This window comes from Dasypus novemcinctus, chromosome 8 (genome assembly GCF_030445035.2).
Source record: "Dasypus novemcinctus isolate mDasNov1 chromosome 8, mDasNov1.1.hap2, whole genome shotgun sequence".
Classification (NCBI taxonomy): Eukaryota; Metazoa; Chordata; class Mammalia; order Cingulata; family Dasypodidae; genus Dasypus; species Dasypus novemcinctus.
In genome coordinates this window covers 111,310,865-111,329,598 of record NC_080680.1, presented here as the reverse complement: position 1 = coordinate 111,329,598, position 18,734 = coordinate 111,310,865, and positions in this window count along the sequence as shown.

The following is an 18,734-nucleotide window of genomic DNA, read 5'->3' as shown; positions in this document are numbered from 1 at the left end:
AGACCATTCATGTGGGTATGGCAGAGGGCTCGAGGATAAATTCACAAACATATTTTTTGTGGCTATGGATTGTAAGGTTTAGGAAGTTCAGGGTGTTCCACTAAAGACAGTCCCTCAACACTGGCTCACTGTCCATCTCCCACATCGGGTATCTCTAGGCCAAGCAGGTTCCATGTGGCGGGGCGAGGTGGAGAGCAGTGCTGAGCCTCTGGAAGGCCTGATGAGACGCTCTTGTCCAAGCTGTGACGTCAGGGAGCACCATCCTCCTGTAAAGCCACACCTGCTCCTGTCGGGTTGAGAGTCTGTGTCCCATTCATAAGAGGGCTCATCTCAAAAAAGACTCCGACTAAAATTCAATTGATATTTCATCCAGAAAAAAATTTGTTACTGAAAGGTCAAAAGATAATCAATGGAAGTAACTCACTACAAATGTTTAACAGACTAATAGAAAAGATATATTCTTCATAGATAGGGTTCTGAAGGTTTCCTTGAAAAGACAGAGATTGTATCCCATGAGATCGTATCTTCACTTTTTTAAAAAATTATCTTTTTTTTAAAGTTAATAGATCATACAAAACATTACATTAAAAAACATAAGTTCCCATATACCCCACTCCCCAACTCCCCACCCCAATCAATTTTTATTGTATTTTTTTGAAGACACATAGATCACAAAAAATGTTACATTCAAAAAATATAAGAAGTTCCCATATACACCCACCCCCCCTCACCCTACTCCTTCTACTTCAACAACCTCTTCCATCATCATGGCATGTTCATTGCATTTGGTGAATACATTTTGGAGCACTGCTGCACCAGATGGAAAATAGTTTACATTGTAGTTTGCACTCTCCCCCAGTCCATTCAGTGGGTTATGGCAGGATATATAATATCTAGCATCTGTTCCTGCAGTATCGTTTAAGACAACTCTAAGTCCCGAAAATGCTCCCACATTACATCTCTTCTTCCCTCTCCTTGCCCTCAGCAACTACCATGGCCACTTTCTCCACATCAATGCTATAATTTCTTCCGTTACTAGTCACAATAGTTCCATAGTATAATATCAGTAAGTTCACTCTAATCCATATTTTATTCCTCCATGGTTGGGAGGGAGTTCTCCAGGGCATGTATATAAGGTACATAAAAATGTTCGGATAAATGTTGGGTATTTGCATAGTAGTTACAGTTACAAACTGTTTCTACCCAGGGGGGCTCTGTCATATTCCCCAGTGGAACAGCAACAATCCCCCAAGTGCAATGGCAAAGACAGTGAAGAAGGATGGTCCAATGATGAGCCCTTGATACTGATGACTATGCTTATGAGCCTGTGTGCCTGAAATGTGAATTAGGTCTAGAGCTGCAGGGTGCCTGAGAATTACCTCTCGAAAGCCTCTATGTTGCTCAAATGTGCCCACTCTCTAAACCAAACTCAGCATGTAAATATATTACCTTCCCCCAGCGTGGGACATGACTTCTGGGGATAAGCCTCCCTGGTACTGCGGGATTACTACCAATCACTAACTGGTGATGCAACTAGAAAGAGACCTTGACTAAAAGGGTCAACTCAGACCTGCAGAATATCTCAGCCTACATGTAGGATCATGTGTTAAAAACTGCTTTTTGACCTTGAACAAAAGGGGGAAATGGCAAAGACAAATGAGTTTATATGGCTAAGAGTCTTCAAAAAAGTCAGGAGGTCATCAAAGGGCTCGCTCTTACACATGCCTCAGCAGGACCCCAGAGACAGCCAAAGTTGATATAACCCCAGGTACTGGTTTTCCTGAGGGCTACAGATACCCACAGGTTCTATGGTTATGGGAGATGGCTCTGGAGTTTAGTGCCATGTCAGTTGGTCCTACTTTGGAATTCGTGTTTCTGAGAGTGATGGAGTTGGACTCAGATGTGACCTTTCTACGTATCTACACATTTGGTTTTACAGTGTCAGTGTAGAGGCAAGAAAGTGGAGAGAGAAAGGGTGAATTAACAGGTAATGTTCTACTCTCTCAACACACCTGCTCCAAGGGTGAACCAAAGCCTTAATCCCTGACAGTCCAAGTCACCTTAATAGTCTGAGCCTGTCAGTTGTTAAAGACCCTCTCAGAGAGCAGAGGTCCCAGAGGGCATGAAGACAAGGAAGACTCTCAAACCCTGGGACACTCTCACATCCCCCGCACATCCTTGTAAAGAAAGAGGGAAGGTGCTGGAGATGCAGCATGTGTGAGATGCAGGGAAACAAATCTCAGTGGGATGGGAAGTTAGGAATTGTGTGGCCTGCTAGGGACAAAGAGATTAATTGCACTAAACCTGAGATTCCCCTTGTGAAATAACTCTTCTGCAGTTTAATTTACATGATATTTGTAGGGGTCACACGATATAATTAGTGTGAAAGTCCTTGATAAAAGATTGTACCTTAAACATGTGTGAGCCCCTCCATTGTTTCCTTTGACCATTTGACATCATTTCCTCTTTCTTGGAGCTCTTAGAATCTATTTCTCTAAAAGCCTCACCCATCGGGCTGTCACATACAGCCACATAGCAGGTGTTTTACTCCTGCCCTCACCACATGTAACCCGGTCTCCTGATTTCCAGCATGGAGAGCTTGTTAGGAGGCGCTGAGGGGATGCTAGGTGGGAGTCCTCCTTGGAAGAGGTGGTTCATCTCTAGTCCTTTTTCCTGCTCACCCTCCTGAGCATGGCCTGTGCTATCCAGGTTCCCGGCACAGTCTAGGGTAGATAAGACGGGGTGCCACAGAGAAAAAAAACTGCACAAGAATGCCATGGGGAGTCAGTAAAATGTCTCCTAGAAAGCCAGAGATAGAAGGAGTCAGTGGGGACTGCGGCAACAGCAGCCCCTCCCTGGCCAGGCCTGCTGGGGCTCCCCGGCCCCTTCTTCTTCTGACTAAAGCCTCTACTTTGTTTCCTGCAGCCCCCTGCACAAGCAACCTGGGCCAGTCAGACATTGTCACCTCACCTGTCACCCATGGGCCTTTCCACCTCCCCAGGATGACCGTCTGCAGCAGGGGGACTGTGTGGAGGACGCTGCTCCCTCTGCGACCCCTCTGCTGGCCCGCCCAGTGTCTGGTCTCCTGGCGACCTCCACACCTACAGCGGGACCTGCCTGTGACATCTCCGGCTGGGTCCTCTCCAAGTCTTTCCTCTGACGGCTCCATCTTCCCTCTGGGACACGACCTCCTTCCCCTCTGTGGGAGGCCCTGCAGCACTGCTGGGGGTGAGAACCTCCTCCATGTTGTGTCTGGGGAAGCCCACCTCCCTTTAAAAGAGACACCATCCTGGTCCTTCCCTTTCCTTCCTCTTTCCCTCCCTTTTTCTCCCTTCCCCCTTATCCCACCCTGACTACCCCCTCATCCCACCCTGACTACCCCGTCCTCACCAACATCATTGGTTTATCCCTGATTCTGGAATCCTCCCTGGCACTGCCCCTCACATTCCCATCCCTGTTTTCTACCATCACCCTGAGAGCCCCTTACCCCTGCCTCCCAGGTTCCCCTCACCCCACACCTCTTTTCCTGTCTTCCTGATGTTCCCATCACCCCTGCCACCAGCTGTTCCATCTCTGCCCCACGTGGCTTCTGGCCCATTCCACCTGCCCTCCTTCTGTCCCTCCCTTTCCTCACCCTCACCCCTGTCCTGCCCCCTACCCTGCCTACACCTTCCCTTGCCTTGCCTCTCCCCTCTGCCCTCCTCTGTACCTTCAGGACATCCATGGAGGGCATGGGCAAGAGGCATTCCTCCACCCCTTCCACTTGCCCTCTCCCTCACCTTAATTCAGGTAACACCAGTCACTTCAGGGCCAATCAGAGCCTGTGCAGGTGGGCACTGGGCAGTCACCCTCTACTCCTCACCCCTGCACACCTGGCTACCATTGCTACATCTTTGCAGCCAGTAGCAACCACCCACCTCTCCATTGGGGTTGGAATCAACATGGATGTAGGGACACAGCTCCAGGCCTGCCACCTCGAATCGAACTCAGAATCAGGTAGGTTGGCCTCTGGGGCCTCTCACTGCCATGCCCAGGGAGGGACTGGTGGGGACCTGGCCACTTCTCAGATGGTGGGTCCTAGAGGGAGACGAGGGGGAGCAGCCTCCGGCAGCAGGACCTCCCTAAGTCCTCCTCACAAAGAAGCCCTCTAATAAGACTACATTCCATCCACTTCTCAAAGAGGAGGGCAACCTAAACTCCTCCTAGAACATGCCCACCAGAAAAAGGGTGAGTGACCTCCAAGACCAAGGGAAGAGAAGCCTCCCACCCAGATCAGAGATTTTCCTGACACGTTTTGTTCCATGATCCCACCAGGCCTGGAAGAGAACACCCAGGTTTTCCCCAAACCAAAAGAATAAACATAGTAAGGAGGGCCCTTAGTTGGATTTTGAAAAGGAAAAAGACGAAGGGGCAGGAAGGACCCCTGAAAGCTCCCAGAGGAGGACCAGCCCCTGGGATGTCCTCTGACCAGAAGAAAATGACTCGATGTTCAGCGGCTCCCTAAAGCGAGCTCCAGCTGCTTAGAAGCTAAACATTGAGATTCAGGCTCAACCAGGGGGGCCTGGGGCCTCAGGAGGGAATGCCCATGCCCATGTAAAAAGTGCACTTCCAGGACACCTCGAGTTGGGTGCTTTATTTTCCAGCCTCTCCCTGCAGTGAGCTGCTGCCAGGCGCAGTGGTTTTCCAGGTGGAAGTCAAAACCCCAAAATCCTCAGGGAGTTTTTTTTTAATGGGGGATACTCTGGTCTGGAGGGTGATTCCCCTGCAACACCTGAATGCTTTCCGAGGAGAACAATAAAGTTATTCTTGTTTGAAGTCACTGCTTTTTTGGATAATTTGTTATTTATCAAACAACTCATACACCAAGCACCAAACAATGGAAAAAGCAAAACGCCACAGTAGCCCACAACTCCCCGACTTACAGTTTCTTAATGTAATCTGAGAATTTCCCCCAATTTATAATTCTTAAATGTGACTTTGTAAGTGGGTGATGAGCCAACCCTAAGGCAACATTTACATCTTGTCCAAAGTGAGTCATACTTAGCAGCAATGTCTCAAAGTATTGATAGATTACTATACTTTTATATAGCATCTAAGAAATCCATTGTGTTCGATTTTTTGGAAATAGATTATTCAAGTGTTTTACATTATTTTGATGAGAAATGAGAAGACAGATGGACAATGTGCTGAAGCGATATCTTTTACTGAAGACTTAGTAGAGCATCAGTCTTCATGTCATCCTCATAGTTTTGAACTTACTAGGGTTTCATAGAATAACATTATACTAACTGTAAGCAGGCACTAATTAAAGGAATTGAAAAACTCAATAAAAAATTAAAAACAATTTTACCTCGGGAAGCAGATTTGGCTCAACTGGTAGAGCATCTGCCTACCATATAGGAGGTCCAGAGTTCAAACCCAGGGCCTTTCGAGACCCATGTAGTGAGCTGGCCCATGCAGTGCTGATGCACGCAAGGAGTGCCATGCCACACAGCGGTGTCCCCCACGTGGGGGAACCCCACGTGCAAGGAGTGCACCCCCATAAGGAGAGGTGCCCCATGCACAAAAAGCACAGACTGCCCAGGAATGGTGCTGCACACACGGAGAGCTGATGCAGCAAGATGATGCAATAAAAAGAGACAGATTCCTGGTGCTGGTGACAAGAATGCAAGCAGACAGAAGAACACACAGTGAATGGACACAGTAGAGAATGGGGGAGGGGGACACAGTAGAGAATGGGGGAGAAGGGGAGAGAAATAAAATAAAAATAAATCTTTAAAAAAAACACACAAAAATATTTTACCAAAAAGTGTCTAAATACCTTTTTAAACCTGGTAGTCCCTTTGATTCTATGAACCTTCTCATAGTTATCTGTTTAACTCATAGGCAAATATTTTATAATTATGCACAAATTATCCTGAATTTCCCTGCTACTTGTCCTGTTGTAATTAATGCTGTAAAAAATTTCCCTCCAAAATATAATTTTTGATTTGGTAAATGTTTAAATGTTTCTCTCTTTTTCAGTCTCTCTGTCTCTGTCTCTGTCTCCTATTTGTATATACACTGGGTTTTAATAATATGGCTTTACTACATTAAAAAAAAAATGAGTCTGGGATCACACATATATTTATGGAAATCAAATTCACTGACGTCCTCTTCCCATCATAGAGTTCCACATTATATGTACTGTTATCTAAATAACATTCTGGTTTAACAAATGAAATCATTTTGTGATTAAACCAATGATGTATTAGTTGGCTGCTTTCTCTGAATAATATCATTATGGAAAAACTTAATAGAGTAAAGGTTATGGAACTTTGCACAAATTTTGGTGTGAAAAGGTAAGATGTCTTGTCATAATCCCCAGGACTGTGAATATTATAAGATAAAACACCCCTCCATAATTATCCCATTAATTGGAAAAAGGCAATTTTGCAGATGTGATTAGGGTTTCTAATCAATTGACATTGTGTCACTCAGAAAAGAGATTATGGTAAGGGGAGACTAATCAGCAAACCATTTAAAAGCAGAGACTGTGAATCAGACTAAGTGTAAGAGGTCAGCATTCCATTGGTGGTTTGAAGTTATGGGGGGGTCGCGGAACTTGTGAGGAAAAATGCAGGCACATGCCAGGAGCTAGGAAATGGGGAGCTCTTATGCAGGCAAGGAATGGTTTTCTGCAATGCGAATGAGCTTCAAAGTAGATTGAAAATTTAGAAAATGTCAAGATAATCAGTAGACACATTATCTAATAGCCCTGACATTAGAAATTCTCTGATCATAAGCAGAGATCTTTATCATTCATATATTTATTTGTTCAAATAGTCATATGCTACCTTCTGCCTGGGACCTGCTTGGGGATAACAGTTTAGGATATCCCAGGATTTGGGTTTAGGGGACGGAAGGGGATCTCCTTAGCTCTTAACGAGCATCAGCTTACCTACTTCTCAAGGTAAGAGAGGTGGGAGTAGCGTGACAGTGGTGGTGTTTACCCACCCGTTTCTGGGTTTTGGCACCGCACCTGCTCAGAGACCTAAAGTAGTTTTCTTCATCTATTTGTAGAAGAAATACAACAAAAATGCATTAAGACATTTGGGAGCTGTTCATATAAAGGCTCAGTATAAATTAGTCTTTATCCTGCTCCTTCTCATCTGTTAACATGAAGTAAGTGTTTGTATGGAGAAGAGGCAGAAGTGGGTTTATTGGGATTAGAAAAGGAGAAGATCCCATTCAGCTTGCAGAAGGGTAAGTTTGAAGTAGCTTTTGTAGTTCACAAAAATCTGAGGAGGAATTTGGAGGTGATGGGACCCCGTGTTCACAGTCAATAAGAAAACAGTTTCCATTAATGAGAAATACTTGCCAGCTGCCCCAAGAATCCTTTCCCATGCAGCCAGAGGTGTGGAGAAATGCACAACTTCCCACCTCACCGTATAGCCCTGGTGGAGTTCTATGGAGGCCCAGCTACCTCCCTTCCTTCTCCCTCACATACTTGAGAACAGGAGGGAACTGGAAACTTCCAGATCTGTGGAGTCTAGGCAAAGAGCAGGCCCGGAGGTGGCAGTCCTCTTGTTCACCTACATGCCTCAGTGGAAATTTGGCTGTTGCTCAATGGCCTGTGTATCGACCCTGAACTACTTTTTCTCTTCCACCCTCAGAGAGGGAAGACAGCTTGGTGTGAAAGATACAAGTGTGTGGCTAAGTATGGAGTCACCTGGGCTAACTGACTGTTGTACACCGTAAGCCTGGGTTTGAAGTCTCTGGAACTGAGGAATGTTCAGGAAAGCAGTATTCCTTATCTTCTTCTACTTCCTAACAAGAGGAGTCCAAAGAGGAGGGAGAGCAGAAAAAACGTATGAACAAAACCGAGAGGCAAAGAAGCATGTGATATTTTCACTTTAAATAAGATATCTCAAACTATCCACAAATTTTCAGGTTACTTTCCAAACTCTCATTGGGAACTTACTTCTGAGCTAAGTACGTAATAATAGACCTCGGCGTGGGGCCATGTCTCCATGCCTACCCCTCTCAGGAGGGCGTCAGGAACCCGATCAAGTTTCCAGTGCTATCTGGACACAGTGTATGGGTGTGTTTTTAGGGGATATTTCTTGATGGATCCTGGGCTGGGTGGTGTGGAGCCTAGAGATAGGATAGGTGCTACCATGTGTCTGGCATGGCTGTAGTTTAACTTTGAACTCAGCATTGAGGTTTCCCCAAATAGTAGTACCTTGAGAAAGGAGTCATCTCTCCACAGTCTTCAGAGTGGCTGGCTTGATGATATTGCTGGCCAGAAAGCTCTGTCACCTGTCAATGGTGAAAATGTTTCCTTTGTGACCACACAGAATAGTTTAAGATAAATGAAGTGTAAATTTAAGACAAGGTTTTGTGTTAACTGAGTGGAAGAAAGAAAGAAAATGAGGAAGGGGAAAATAACCAGCTGATAAGAAGGAATGCAGTTACCTGCGACGGTTTGCTCGGTCGGTAGAGGTGGGGTCTGGCTGCGGACGAGGGGTCAGTCCAGCTCAGGACGAGGGGTCGGTCCCACTTGGGACGAGGGGTCGGTCCGGCAGCAGACGAGGGGTCGGTCTCACAGGGGTTGCGCGGTTCGGCTGACGGGGTCGCCCGGCGAAGCCGGCGACGAAGGGGTCGCCCGGAGAAGCAGGCAATGAACTGGGGACAAGGGAGGCCAGGCCCTTGTCAGGGGCTCTCAGGACTGGAGGGCGCACGGCAGAAGAACTACCGCGGAGACAAGGTAAACACGCAAGTCCGCTTTATTGAGGGAGAGGCAACAGTTTTATAGGGGCTGGGGAAGGCTGATTGGTCGAAGCCACGCCCTGTTCTGATTGGTTGCCGGAGAAAGGTCAGTGGGAGGTGCTGGACGGGGGAGGGGTGGTGGTTAGGGATTGGCTGTCGCTGTTGCTGGGGGAAGGGGCAGGGTTTAGTGATTGGTGGCTGCTGTTGCTGGGGTAGAGGGCAGACTGGAATTTTCCGCCCTGCACCTGCGCAGGGAGAAAGAAGAAGAAGGGTGCCACCCCACAAGGCATCGTGTGGCGCCATCCGGGAGGAGGGGCGGCCGCGGAAGCATGGCTGCCGAGAAGGGGAGACCCGAGGGCACTCTGCGCCCATGCCGAGCTCCCTTCAGGGGTGGCGGTGGGCCCAACCAACCACCCTATTATGGGGGCAGCGGCTTGGCCTGCCGCGGCTGCTCCCCTGCCAGGCCAGCAAACCACACTTCAGCCCGAGGGGTGACCGCAGTTACCCCAATAAACACTGACCACCCCCCTCCCCCCACCCCCATCTCTTTCTCTCAAACACACACACACACACCTCAAAGACTTAGCTCCTTGTGGCTGGCCGATGCTCTGAAGGGCACTTTGTTGCCACCTCTCTAGAGTTTGCACGGGCTTTGGATTTAGGCTCAAGGAAAATGGGGGCTAGCATTAGAATCTTTCTTTCTGTGCAAGGGGGAATTCTTCCCCTCCTTCTGTCCCTACTTGATGAGAATGGCTAAGATCTTGCTGTCATTATGCTGTTGCCCCCAATGTGATTGACTTGCTGCAAATTGATCCTTCTAAATTAGGTAGAACCATTTAAGTCTCCCCTGATTCAGCCTCAGGGTATTAACCACAGGTGTGTCCCATACCCTGCATAGAGAGTACAGTGGTTTGGGGATCGCTGGATCCCTACTCAGGCCCATGAAGTCTAAACCATAAACGTCACCCAATGGGTCAACATCTTTGTCCACATCTATGTTGTCTGGTTGAAGCTTGTAAAGGACCAGATAGAGCAAATGCCAGCAAAGAAGATATCAAAGGTTTTGGTGGTAAAAAAGGAGGCAAATTTAATACGGTGTCCGCAAGTTAGGTCTAGTGTCAGGAGCCTGGGGATGTGTGAGGAGCCAGCAATGGACCTAGGAGCCAGAAGGGAGGAGAAGGGAGGGGGATGAAGCTTCTTCGCTGTCAAACTGGGAGACTTTTACTTCGTCTTGCCTCGTTTCCCTGTCTACTATCTCCAGAACAAGTTTGAAGAGCAGAACTGAGAGCCTCAATCCTCCACCTGCTTTGCTCTTAGTTTTATTCTAAAGCTGGTAGCTGTGGAATTTTTGTAGATGGGATTTATCAGATTGAGGTAGGTCCCTTTAGTCTGTTTATCATGAAAGGGAGATGGACTTTGTCAAATGCTTTTTCTGTTGAGAAAATCATATGGGTTTTTATTTGCCTTTTATTTACTCCAATACTTTTGAGGATAAAGGTTACACAAAATCATTTATAGCTCTGAGATTAATAAAAGCACAGGCCTGAGAGTCTAAAGATAATTAATTCATTTATTTATGACTCAACCAATAATAAATTTTTTACCTTTGATAGATGCATTTCATGCCTTCATTCATTGAACAAATATTTGTAAGTTCCTATAAGTAGCCAGACTTTGTGTGAAATGCAGGAATTACACAGAAAGGAGGTAAACAGACTAAATATTGTTTAGTAATTTTTTTGGTATGCCCTGAGAGTTAAAATTGATATTCAAGCGTGAAAGTGTTAAAAAATAAAAGAGATCATAATATTTCATAGCAGGAAAAAATTATAAGAAATTAAAAGTTTAGTGTCTGTATATAAAGTTTTATTGGAGCATAGCCACACTCATTCATTTATGTATTATCTGTGGTTATTTTTATGTTAATATGGCAGTTTGTGCTGGGGATTATGTGGCCTCAAAGTCTAGAATATTTACTACCTGCCCCTTTATAGAAAATTTTTGCCACCCCATGCTGGAGATGAATCAGATGCAGGCTTTAATTTGAAGTAACTTCAAGAAGGAGATGTCTAAAAAAGTATTCAGGACAAAGTAATACAGGGGGTACAATATAAGGTCAATGGCATTATCACTATGTCAAGGAACTCAACAGAGTTACGAATGGAGACTACCTAGTACCACATAAATGAAGGGAGTATTCCCCTGAAGAAGAGACTTCCTAAATACTGAGAAGAAACTTTACTCCGGGAAATAATTTTGAGACAGGCATTTCAATTAGAACAAGTTGAGGAGCCAGGGAATATTATGGAATGAGGAGGAGTTCTATCAGAATTAAGAAGTGTTATAAACAAGCAACCAAAAAGGCCATGGCAGGAAGTGTGGCAGAAATTTGATGATATATTTGAAAAGCCATATCATGAAACTATTTAACATCCTTGAGTGGGCAGAATTTCATCTATTTTCACCATAGGATATGAAGTACTCAAATAACATGACCAGGTTTACAGGTTAGAAAATTAGTCTGGTGAATAGATTTATTTTTTCTGCAGAGTAGATTTGAGTGATGAGTTTGAAAGCAAGTAGAAGTGGTAGAATCATTAACAGGAGCTAAGAAAGTGATGGTGAGCGTTTTGAAAAATATTCTGCAAGAAATTTAGATGAGATATGGGGGAATACTGGCAAGGTTGCTATAGCGATTTGCAGGTTAGGGAGAGGATTTGTATGATGGGAGTGATTTGAACATGGATAAAGGTTATGCATCAGGAAGTAGAGGGGGAGCCCTTCACTCTGAGGAATGGCGGGGGAATGAGGGAAGGACCCGTACTCTAAATAAGGTGGGACAAATTTGAACCAAAGGTGTGTGATGCATAAAAACCTCAAATATTATGAAGCACACCAGGGACTCAGACTTGGATGAAGGAGGTGATGACAAGTTTATGGCAGGTATTCTCGCAGATGAGGCTGATCTCTCATGAGGGATGAAATGTAAGTAATAAGTGCGGTTGTTTGATAAAAACAAGGAGGTGGATCAGTAGTGGGTTTGAAGAGAGTAAGAAGAGTGAGTACAGGCTACATTCAAGAGAATGTGGAAATGGGGTTGAATCTTAAGGAAAACCTGATATTAGTATCTTGGGTGAAAATCAGGGGAAGACATATTAGGACAACTTCATGTGTAAAAAGCAAAGGAGTACTAGAGCTCTAAAAAGTTGAAAATTTTGGCATATGCCTTTTTTAGGGAAAATAGTATGATCGTCAATGTTTTTCATCTCAATATCATGGTACTTGAATCCACATTATTTTTCAAATAGGAGCCAATTTCTTCAAGGGAGGTTGCAATGCTTTTTTTTTCTAGGTTTATTTGTTTTTGTTTTGGGCAATGACATGGGGAGAGAAGAGGTTGGGAACATGGAGAGGAATCACTGTACAAAATGCCCATATTAAAGGGACTGTATGAATTTTATTGTGAGGAAATGAGGACTCACTGAAGGAATTTAAGAAGGGACTTGACCTGATGAAGCTTGATTTTCAGAAAATTCACTCAGCACAGCATCGTTGCTGACATACGCCTGCAGACAGAGACTAAAGGCCTGGAGCTCTCTAGGCAGATGTAGACAGCTGCATTAACTGTGAGTTCAGAAAGAATTCACTAGAAGTAGAACAGAGAAGAGGGGCAGAATGAAGAGATTCATTGTTCCTGTTACCAATTGTAACAATAATTTGTTATTGTTCAGTAAGACAGTACATAAAGTTTAGTTACTATAAATAAAAAAAACACATTTTATCTTGCTGAAATATACCATGGATCAGAAATTCAGAAAAGACACCGGGGAAAGGCTTTTTGCGTCTCCACAGTGAATGGTATATCTCAAATGACTAAGGGCTGGAATAACATAAGGTTATTCATCGGCTGGAATAACATAAGGTCATTCATATAACATCGGGTCCATTATCTATATCTACCACACCTGGGAAAGGAAGTGTCAACATAATTTTCTTTAATGGGGTACTGGGGATTGAACCTGGGACCTCATACCTGGGAAGCAGGAGCTCAATCCCCTGAACTACACCTGCTCTCTGTATAATTTTGACATGATAGCTCAAATGCAAAGCAACATTCAAGTGGACTCACTAATTTTGGTCCTTAATATGGATTTTTACTAAATGGTTGCTAATGGGAACATTGTAATCATTCAATAATTGCTTAATCTTTTTTTTTTTTTTAAAGATTTATTTATTTATTTCTCTCCCCTTCCCCCTCCTCCCGGTTGTCTGTTCTTGTTGTCTATTTGCTGCGTCTTCTTTCTTTGTCCGCTTCTGTTGTTGTCAGCGCAAGGGAATCTGTGTTTCTTTTTGTTGCGTCATCTTGTGTCAGCTCTCCGTGTGTGTGGCACCATTCCTGAGCAGGCTGCACTTTCTTTCGCGCTGGGCGGCTCTCCTTACGGGGTGCACTCCTTGCGCATGGGGCTCCCCTACATGGGGACACCCCTGCGTGGCAGGGCACTCCTTGCGCACATCAGCACTGCGCATGGGCCAGCTGCACACGGGTCAAGGAGGCCCGGGGTTTGAACCGTGGACCTCCCATGTGGTAGATGGACACCCTAACCACTGGGCCAAGTCCACCGCCTGCTTAATCTTTTATTTGACAGTTGTTATTTCAGAAATTTCCTTCTCCAATTATTATCTCAGTATTCTAAAAACCATGCTGTATATAGCTATATAAATCCAAAGCACACTGATTACTTCTGTCTTTGGCCTATGAGGCAAATATTTAGCTATTTTAAAAGGATGTATTTTGACCAAGTCCTGAATGTGTATAAAAACAAAGAACAGAAATTTAATATTTTGTATGTGTCTGCCTATGTATAATGTCAGAGAGACAAATTAGTTTTTCCCTACTTGAGAATAACATTTACTTTCTGATTTTGAAAGTACTTAATTGAAATTATTCTTTTCTTTCAATGATTTAATGTCCAAAGAACAATTTCTTGAACAGAGCGATTCAAGCATTGATGAATAAACTTAACATCATAATACATTTAGGAACATCTATCTTCCTAAATATGTAGGGAATGTACTAAAGTATTTTAAAAAGAGAACGGATATTATATTTTTTTAAAGGAATGTCCAAATTCCTGACAATTTGGGGAGGGAAAATATTCTGAGATCACCAATGAAATCAGGGTATTTGGTTTAAGATATGAAATTGAATATGTCACTTGAATATCCATACAAGAATAAGTAAGTTAAGAAAAATAAATTTGCAAAGCATAGAGTTTTTTGGTGATGGTTACTTGTTTGTATACACAACAGCATGATTCCCGAGGCTTATAATGTCAAACCTACTATCACTACTTTGCATTCTACATGAAGAGGAGCAGGCTGTTGAACCTTTGTGCAAGCGCACTAGAGTTCCACAAGCCAACCTACTTCTCAATAATTAAGGGAACATTCAGAGCCTTCTAAAAATATAGGCATCCAGCCACCAGGAGCCTGGCCTGCAGCTGAGCACACCCTGACTTAGCAAGGTTATTAGTGGCACTAATAAAACTGAAACTGACCAGCTCTGCTGCAAAGGAGCTGATGGGAAAATGCAACTGAGCATAACCTTCCCTTTGCCAAAGAGAAGGATTCTCCATGTTTGCTTCTTTTCTGATTTCTGGTCAGAAAAGTTGGCATTGACTTTATTTAGTACTGACTGATATTTTTATTGAACTACAGGGAATTGGCAGCATAAGAACCTAAAAATTTACTCCCAAAAATTTTGTCGTTTTTTCTGTGTATTTGTAAGGAGTTACACTTCAGTGAACCTGTCCCTGTAGAAAAATGTCTGTCAAAAAACTACCAACAGGGAAACGGACTTGGCCCAGTGGTTAAGGCGTCCGTCTACCACATGGGAGGTCCGCGGTTCAAACCCCGGGCCTCCTTGACCCGTGTGGAGCTGGCCCATGCGCAGTGCTGATGCGCGCAAGGAGTGCCCTGCCACGCAGGGGTGTCCCCCGCATAGGGGAGCCGCATGCGCAAGGAGAGCCGCCCAGCGCGAAAGAAAGTGCAGCCTGCCCAGGAACGGCGCCGCCCACACTTCCCGTGCTGCTGCGACAACAGAAGCGGTCAAAGAAACAAAACGCAGCAAAGAGACACAGAGAACAGACAACCGGGGGAGGGGGGGTAATTAAATAAATAAATAAATCTTAAAAAAAAACTACCAAAAGGGGAAAGCAACTGTGGCTCAATCAATTGGGCTCCCGTCTACCCTATGGGAGGCCCTGGGTTTGCGTCCCGGGGCCTCCTTGTGAAGGCAGGCTCGCCCGCGTGTTGTGGAGAGCCACTGGCCCACGAGTGCCGTGGAGAGCCGACTCAGCAAGGTGATGCAACAAAAAAAAAGGGAGACGAGCAAAAACACAGATGAAGAGCGCGCAGCAAATGGACACAGAGAGCAGACAGCAAGCAAGCAGCAAGGGGAGGGGGATAAAAAAAAATCTTTAAAAAACAAAACATCTACCAACAAGGTGTGCCTGCACACACACACATACCTACAAATATTAAACAGAAAACTAGGTTTTGTTATGAAAGAATTTGAAGCTGAGGCGCTCTTAAAGTGTGCCGGAAGAATTAGCAGGTTTTCTCTGTCTTTGTGAGGCTTTCATGTACACTTAGGATACAGTGTATTTGTGGATGGTCATTCAATTAGTCAAATGATAATAACAAGTAACTTATTCTTCATATTCCTTCCATGATCCATCATTTTAATGCATCTGTGGTATAAATAAAATAAACGGCCTTTGCAATTGGCTGTAGGAATTTATGTAAGTCACTTAACATTTACAAGTCTCCTTTTCACATTTTTAAGTGGAACATTATTTGTTTACCCAATAAAGTTGCTGTGAGGATTGAATAAAAAGGCCCTGGGCAGAGAGAACATGCCCATTTCAGGCAAAGTGCTGCACAGGGCAATCACCTGAAGGAAATATGTGATGAGAGGGAAAGAGATGATAGGTGATAGGTTTTAAATAATCATCAGAATGGAACAGTTTCCAAATTTCCATAATTGCCATTTTGTGGTAGCAGTGAACATGATTTCAGGAGACTGTTTTTGAAACTGGGGACTTCAATAAATATGGGTTTCAATTTTGAGTTTTAGGAGAAAATGATTGATGCACATGGAGTGACAAAAATAAGTGGAGAAGACACAATCACACAAACAATTTTATGGAGTCTTCAGGTGTGGCTGCCATAGAAATGAGGGCAGAAAAGTGCTGGAGCACACTTATCAATGCAGCCTCGGACCTCCAGGCTCAGGCCCTCTCATGTGGTCATCTGGGAATTGATGTCTTGATTGACAAACCAAAGTCTAATCACAGAGAGAGCCTAAATGATTTTATTCTAAAATAAGAGACCTCTGGAAATTCAGACTTCAAAACAATCCTTTGTGTAATCCTGTATACATCATTAACACGTGAAAAAATTAGATGCAAAAGTTAGAGAAAAACTTTTTTCTGTTTCATTATTTACACAAAATTTTAGTTTTCAGAAAATTGAGAAATTTTAAACATAAGCAAACATGGAATTCATAACAATTACGTGTAATGTATGGAAAAAGGTATAAAACACATTATTTGCCTTTAGTTATTTTAAATGTTGCCCAGGAGGGTCAATAATAGTCAAATATAAAAACACAAAGTCAAAGAAATGAACATATATATTGAGTGAAAATGAACATTCATAGATGTTTTCCTCAAGCAGGGCTCTGTCATCTGAGTCAGTCTTTGGTTTCCATAAGAAGTGGCACCTGTTGTAACTGAGTCTTCCTTTGAGCCTTCTTCCTGCCTCTGGCTGTCTGGGTACTAAAGGCCTCCTTTTTTTACAATTCCCCCCTCCTTGCGGCTTGCTTGCTGTCTGCTCTGTGTCCATTTCTGTGTGTTCTTCTGTGTGTCTGTATTTTTATTTTTATTTATTCCACCCCGCGCCCCTTGCAGCTTGCTTTCTGTCTGCACCCTGTGTCCATTTGCTGTGCGCTCCTCTGTGTTTTTGCTTGTCTCCCTTTTTGTTGCGTCACCTTGCTGAGTCGGCTCTCCACGGCACTTGCACTTGCAGGCCGGGCAGCACTCAGCTGTGTGAGGGCGAGCCTGCCTTCACAAGGAGGCCCCGGGACGGGAACCCAGGGCCTCCCACACGGTAGTTGGGAGCCCAACTGATTAAGCCACAGCCACTTCCCCCAAAGGCCTCCTTTTAATTAGAACAGCCCTTGTTGCTTTCAGTAAATGCTGGCAAAATACCTTTAAAAACATTGTGGGTTTTTTGTGTTTCAAATTGCAGAGTGTTTCAAATTATGCCATTAGATAAAAGAAACACCCAAATTTTATTCTGAGACAATCTCTTCCCTTCCTTGAGCTGTGGACAAAGCCTTAAAAATTCTTAAATGAGTTTTCATCTATTTAAAAAACTGTGGAATCACAACCTTAAGATTTAATAAGTTTTAGTAAGCACACTCTTCAATCTTTCTAAGATTTCAACAAAGTATATAACCACATGCTTGGCATTTTAACCCTTAGGACCTATTCTTGTGGAAGTGTCTGATGCTATTTCTTACTTTGACTAATGCATTTTCCCAGGATCGACAGGGGGTGAGAAGAATTTAAAATTTCTCTTTTGTAAAATCCTGACTCCTTTATAAGATCTTAATTCTACTTGAAAAAAAATGAGCATTTCTTCCTTCAGTTTACTGTTCCTGTTCTATTACAGGCAATAGGAAAAGTCAGAAAGTTCAATATATGGACAGGAAATCTCCTTAGCTACATCTGACGTCACTGGATACCTAATTTCCATGTTACCATGGGCAAAATTTCACTAACTGTTCTGCCAGTGTATGCCGCAGGTGAGCTTCTTCAGTTCCTTTTCTTCCCTAACGATGACTCACTAAGTGTGTCCTTAATGCTTGTCCACCCTCGTCCTAAACCCTGATTCCAAAGTCCAGGCCAGGAGCCTGTTTTTTGTTAGAGCATCAGCCCAGTCCAGTATTAAATTTTGTTCTGGTTTTTCATACTATACAGCATGCTACTCCAAAGGGCTTAAAAGAACAGTGATTTTTATTACAGGCACATTTTAGGTCAGAAATTTGAGGAGATCAAGGCTAGTCAATGCTTCTATCCCACCTGATACCTACTGGAGTCACTCAGTTGTAATCAGATTAAGACTTGTCCACTCTAGAGGTCACAAGTGATTTATTCACATGGCTGGTGCGCAGGTGGGGCTATTTTAAATGTTGGGTGCAGCTGATGGTCTTTCCTACTTCACGCTGTCTCAGGAACTCTCCACGTGGATTTTAGAGCACAGTAGCTGAACTTCTTAAAAGGTGCTTCAAGCGTCCATGAAAATAATTTAGAAGTTGTAGGTTCTCTTAAAGGCTAGTTTTACTTCTGCCATAAATTATTCTTCAAAACATTTATATGCAAGACCCAAATCAAGGAAAGAGGAAATAGAAGCCAACTTCCAATGGGTGTAGTTTCAAAGAATTTGGGTCTATTTTTAAATTACCACTTGGTCTAAATTAGGGATTAATAGGGAGATTCAGAAGAGAACATAAACTGAAATGTGTAAAGTAATAAAAAAAACTTGTAAACATGTAAAATACAATAATTGAAATAAAAACCTGAATGCTTGGGCTTAAAAATACATTGTAAATGTGAGAAGAAAGATTAAGTGGAATGTAAGAAAAATTCAATCTGAAAATTAAAGAGGGGCAACTAATAGATTATGTTGTATAAAAATGAAGAGGATATCAGTAATTTGTGGAATAATATCAAATTTTCTCAAGTCCATGTAACTGAAATGACAGAAAAAGAAAAGAAAGTTAAAGTGGCAGGAAAAATACGTAAAAGAGATCATGTTCAAATATTTCCCAAATAAGATGAAAAACATTGAATTAGATATGAGCAAGACATATAAAATGAAACCACCATCATTTAATTAAAAATAAAGAGTCAGAG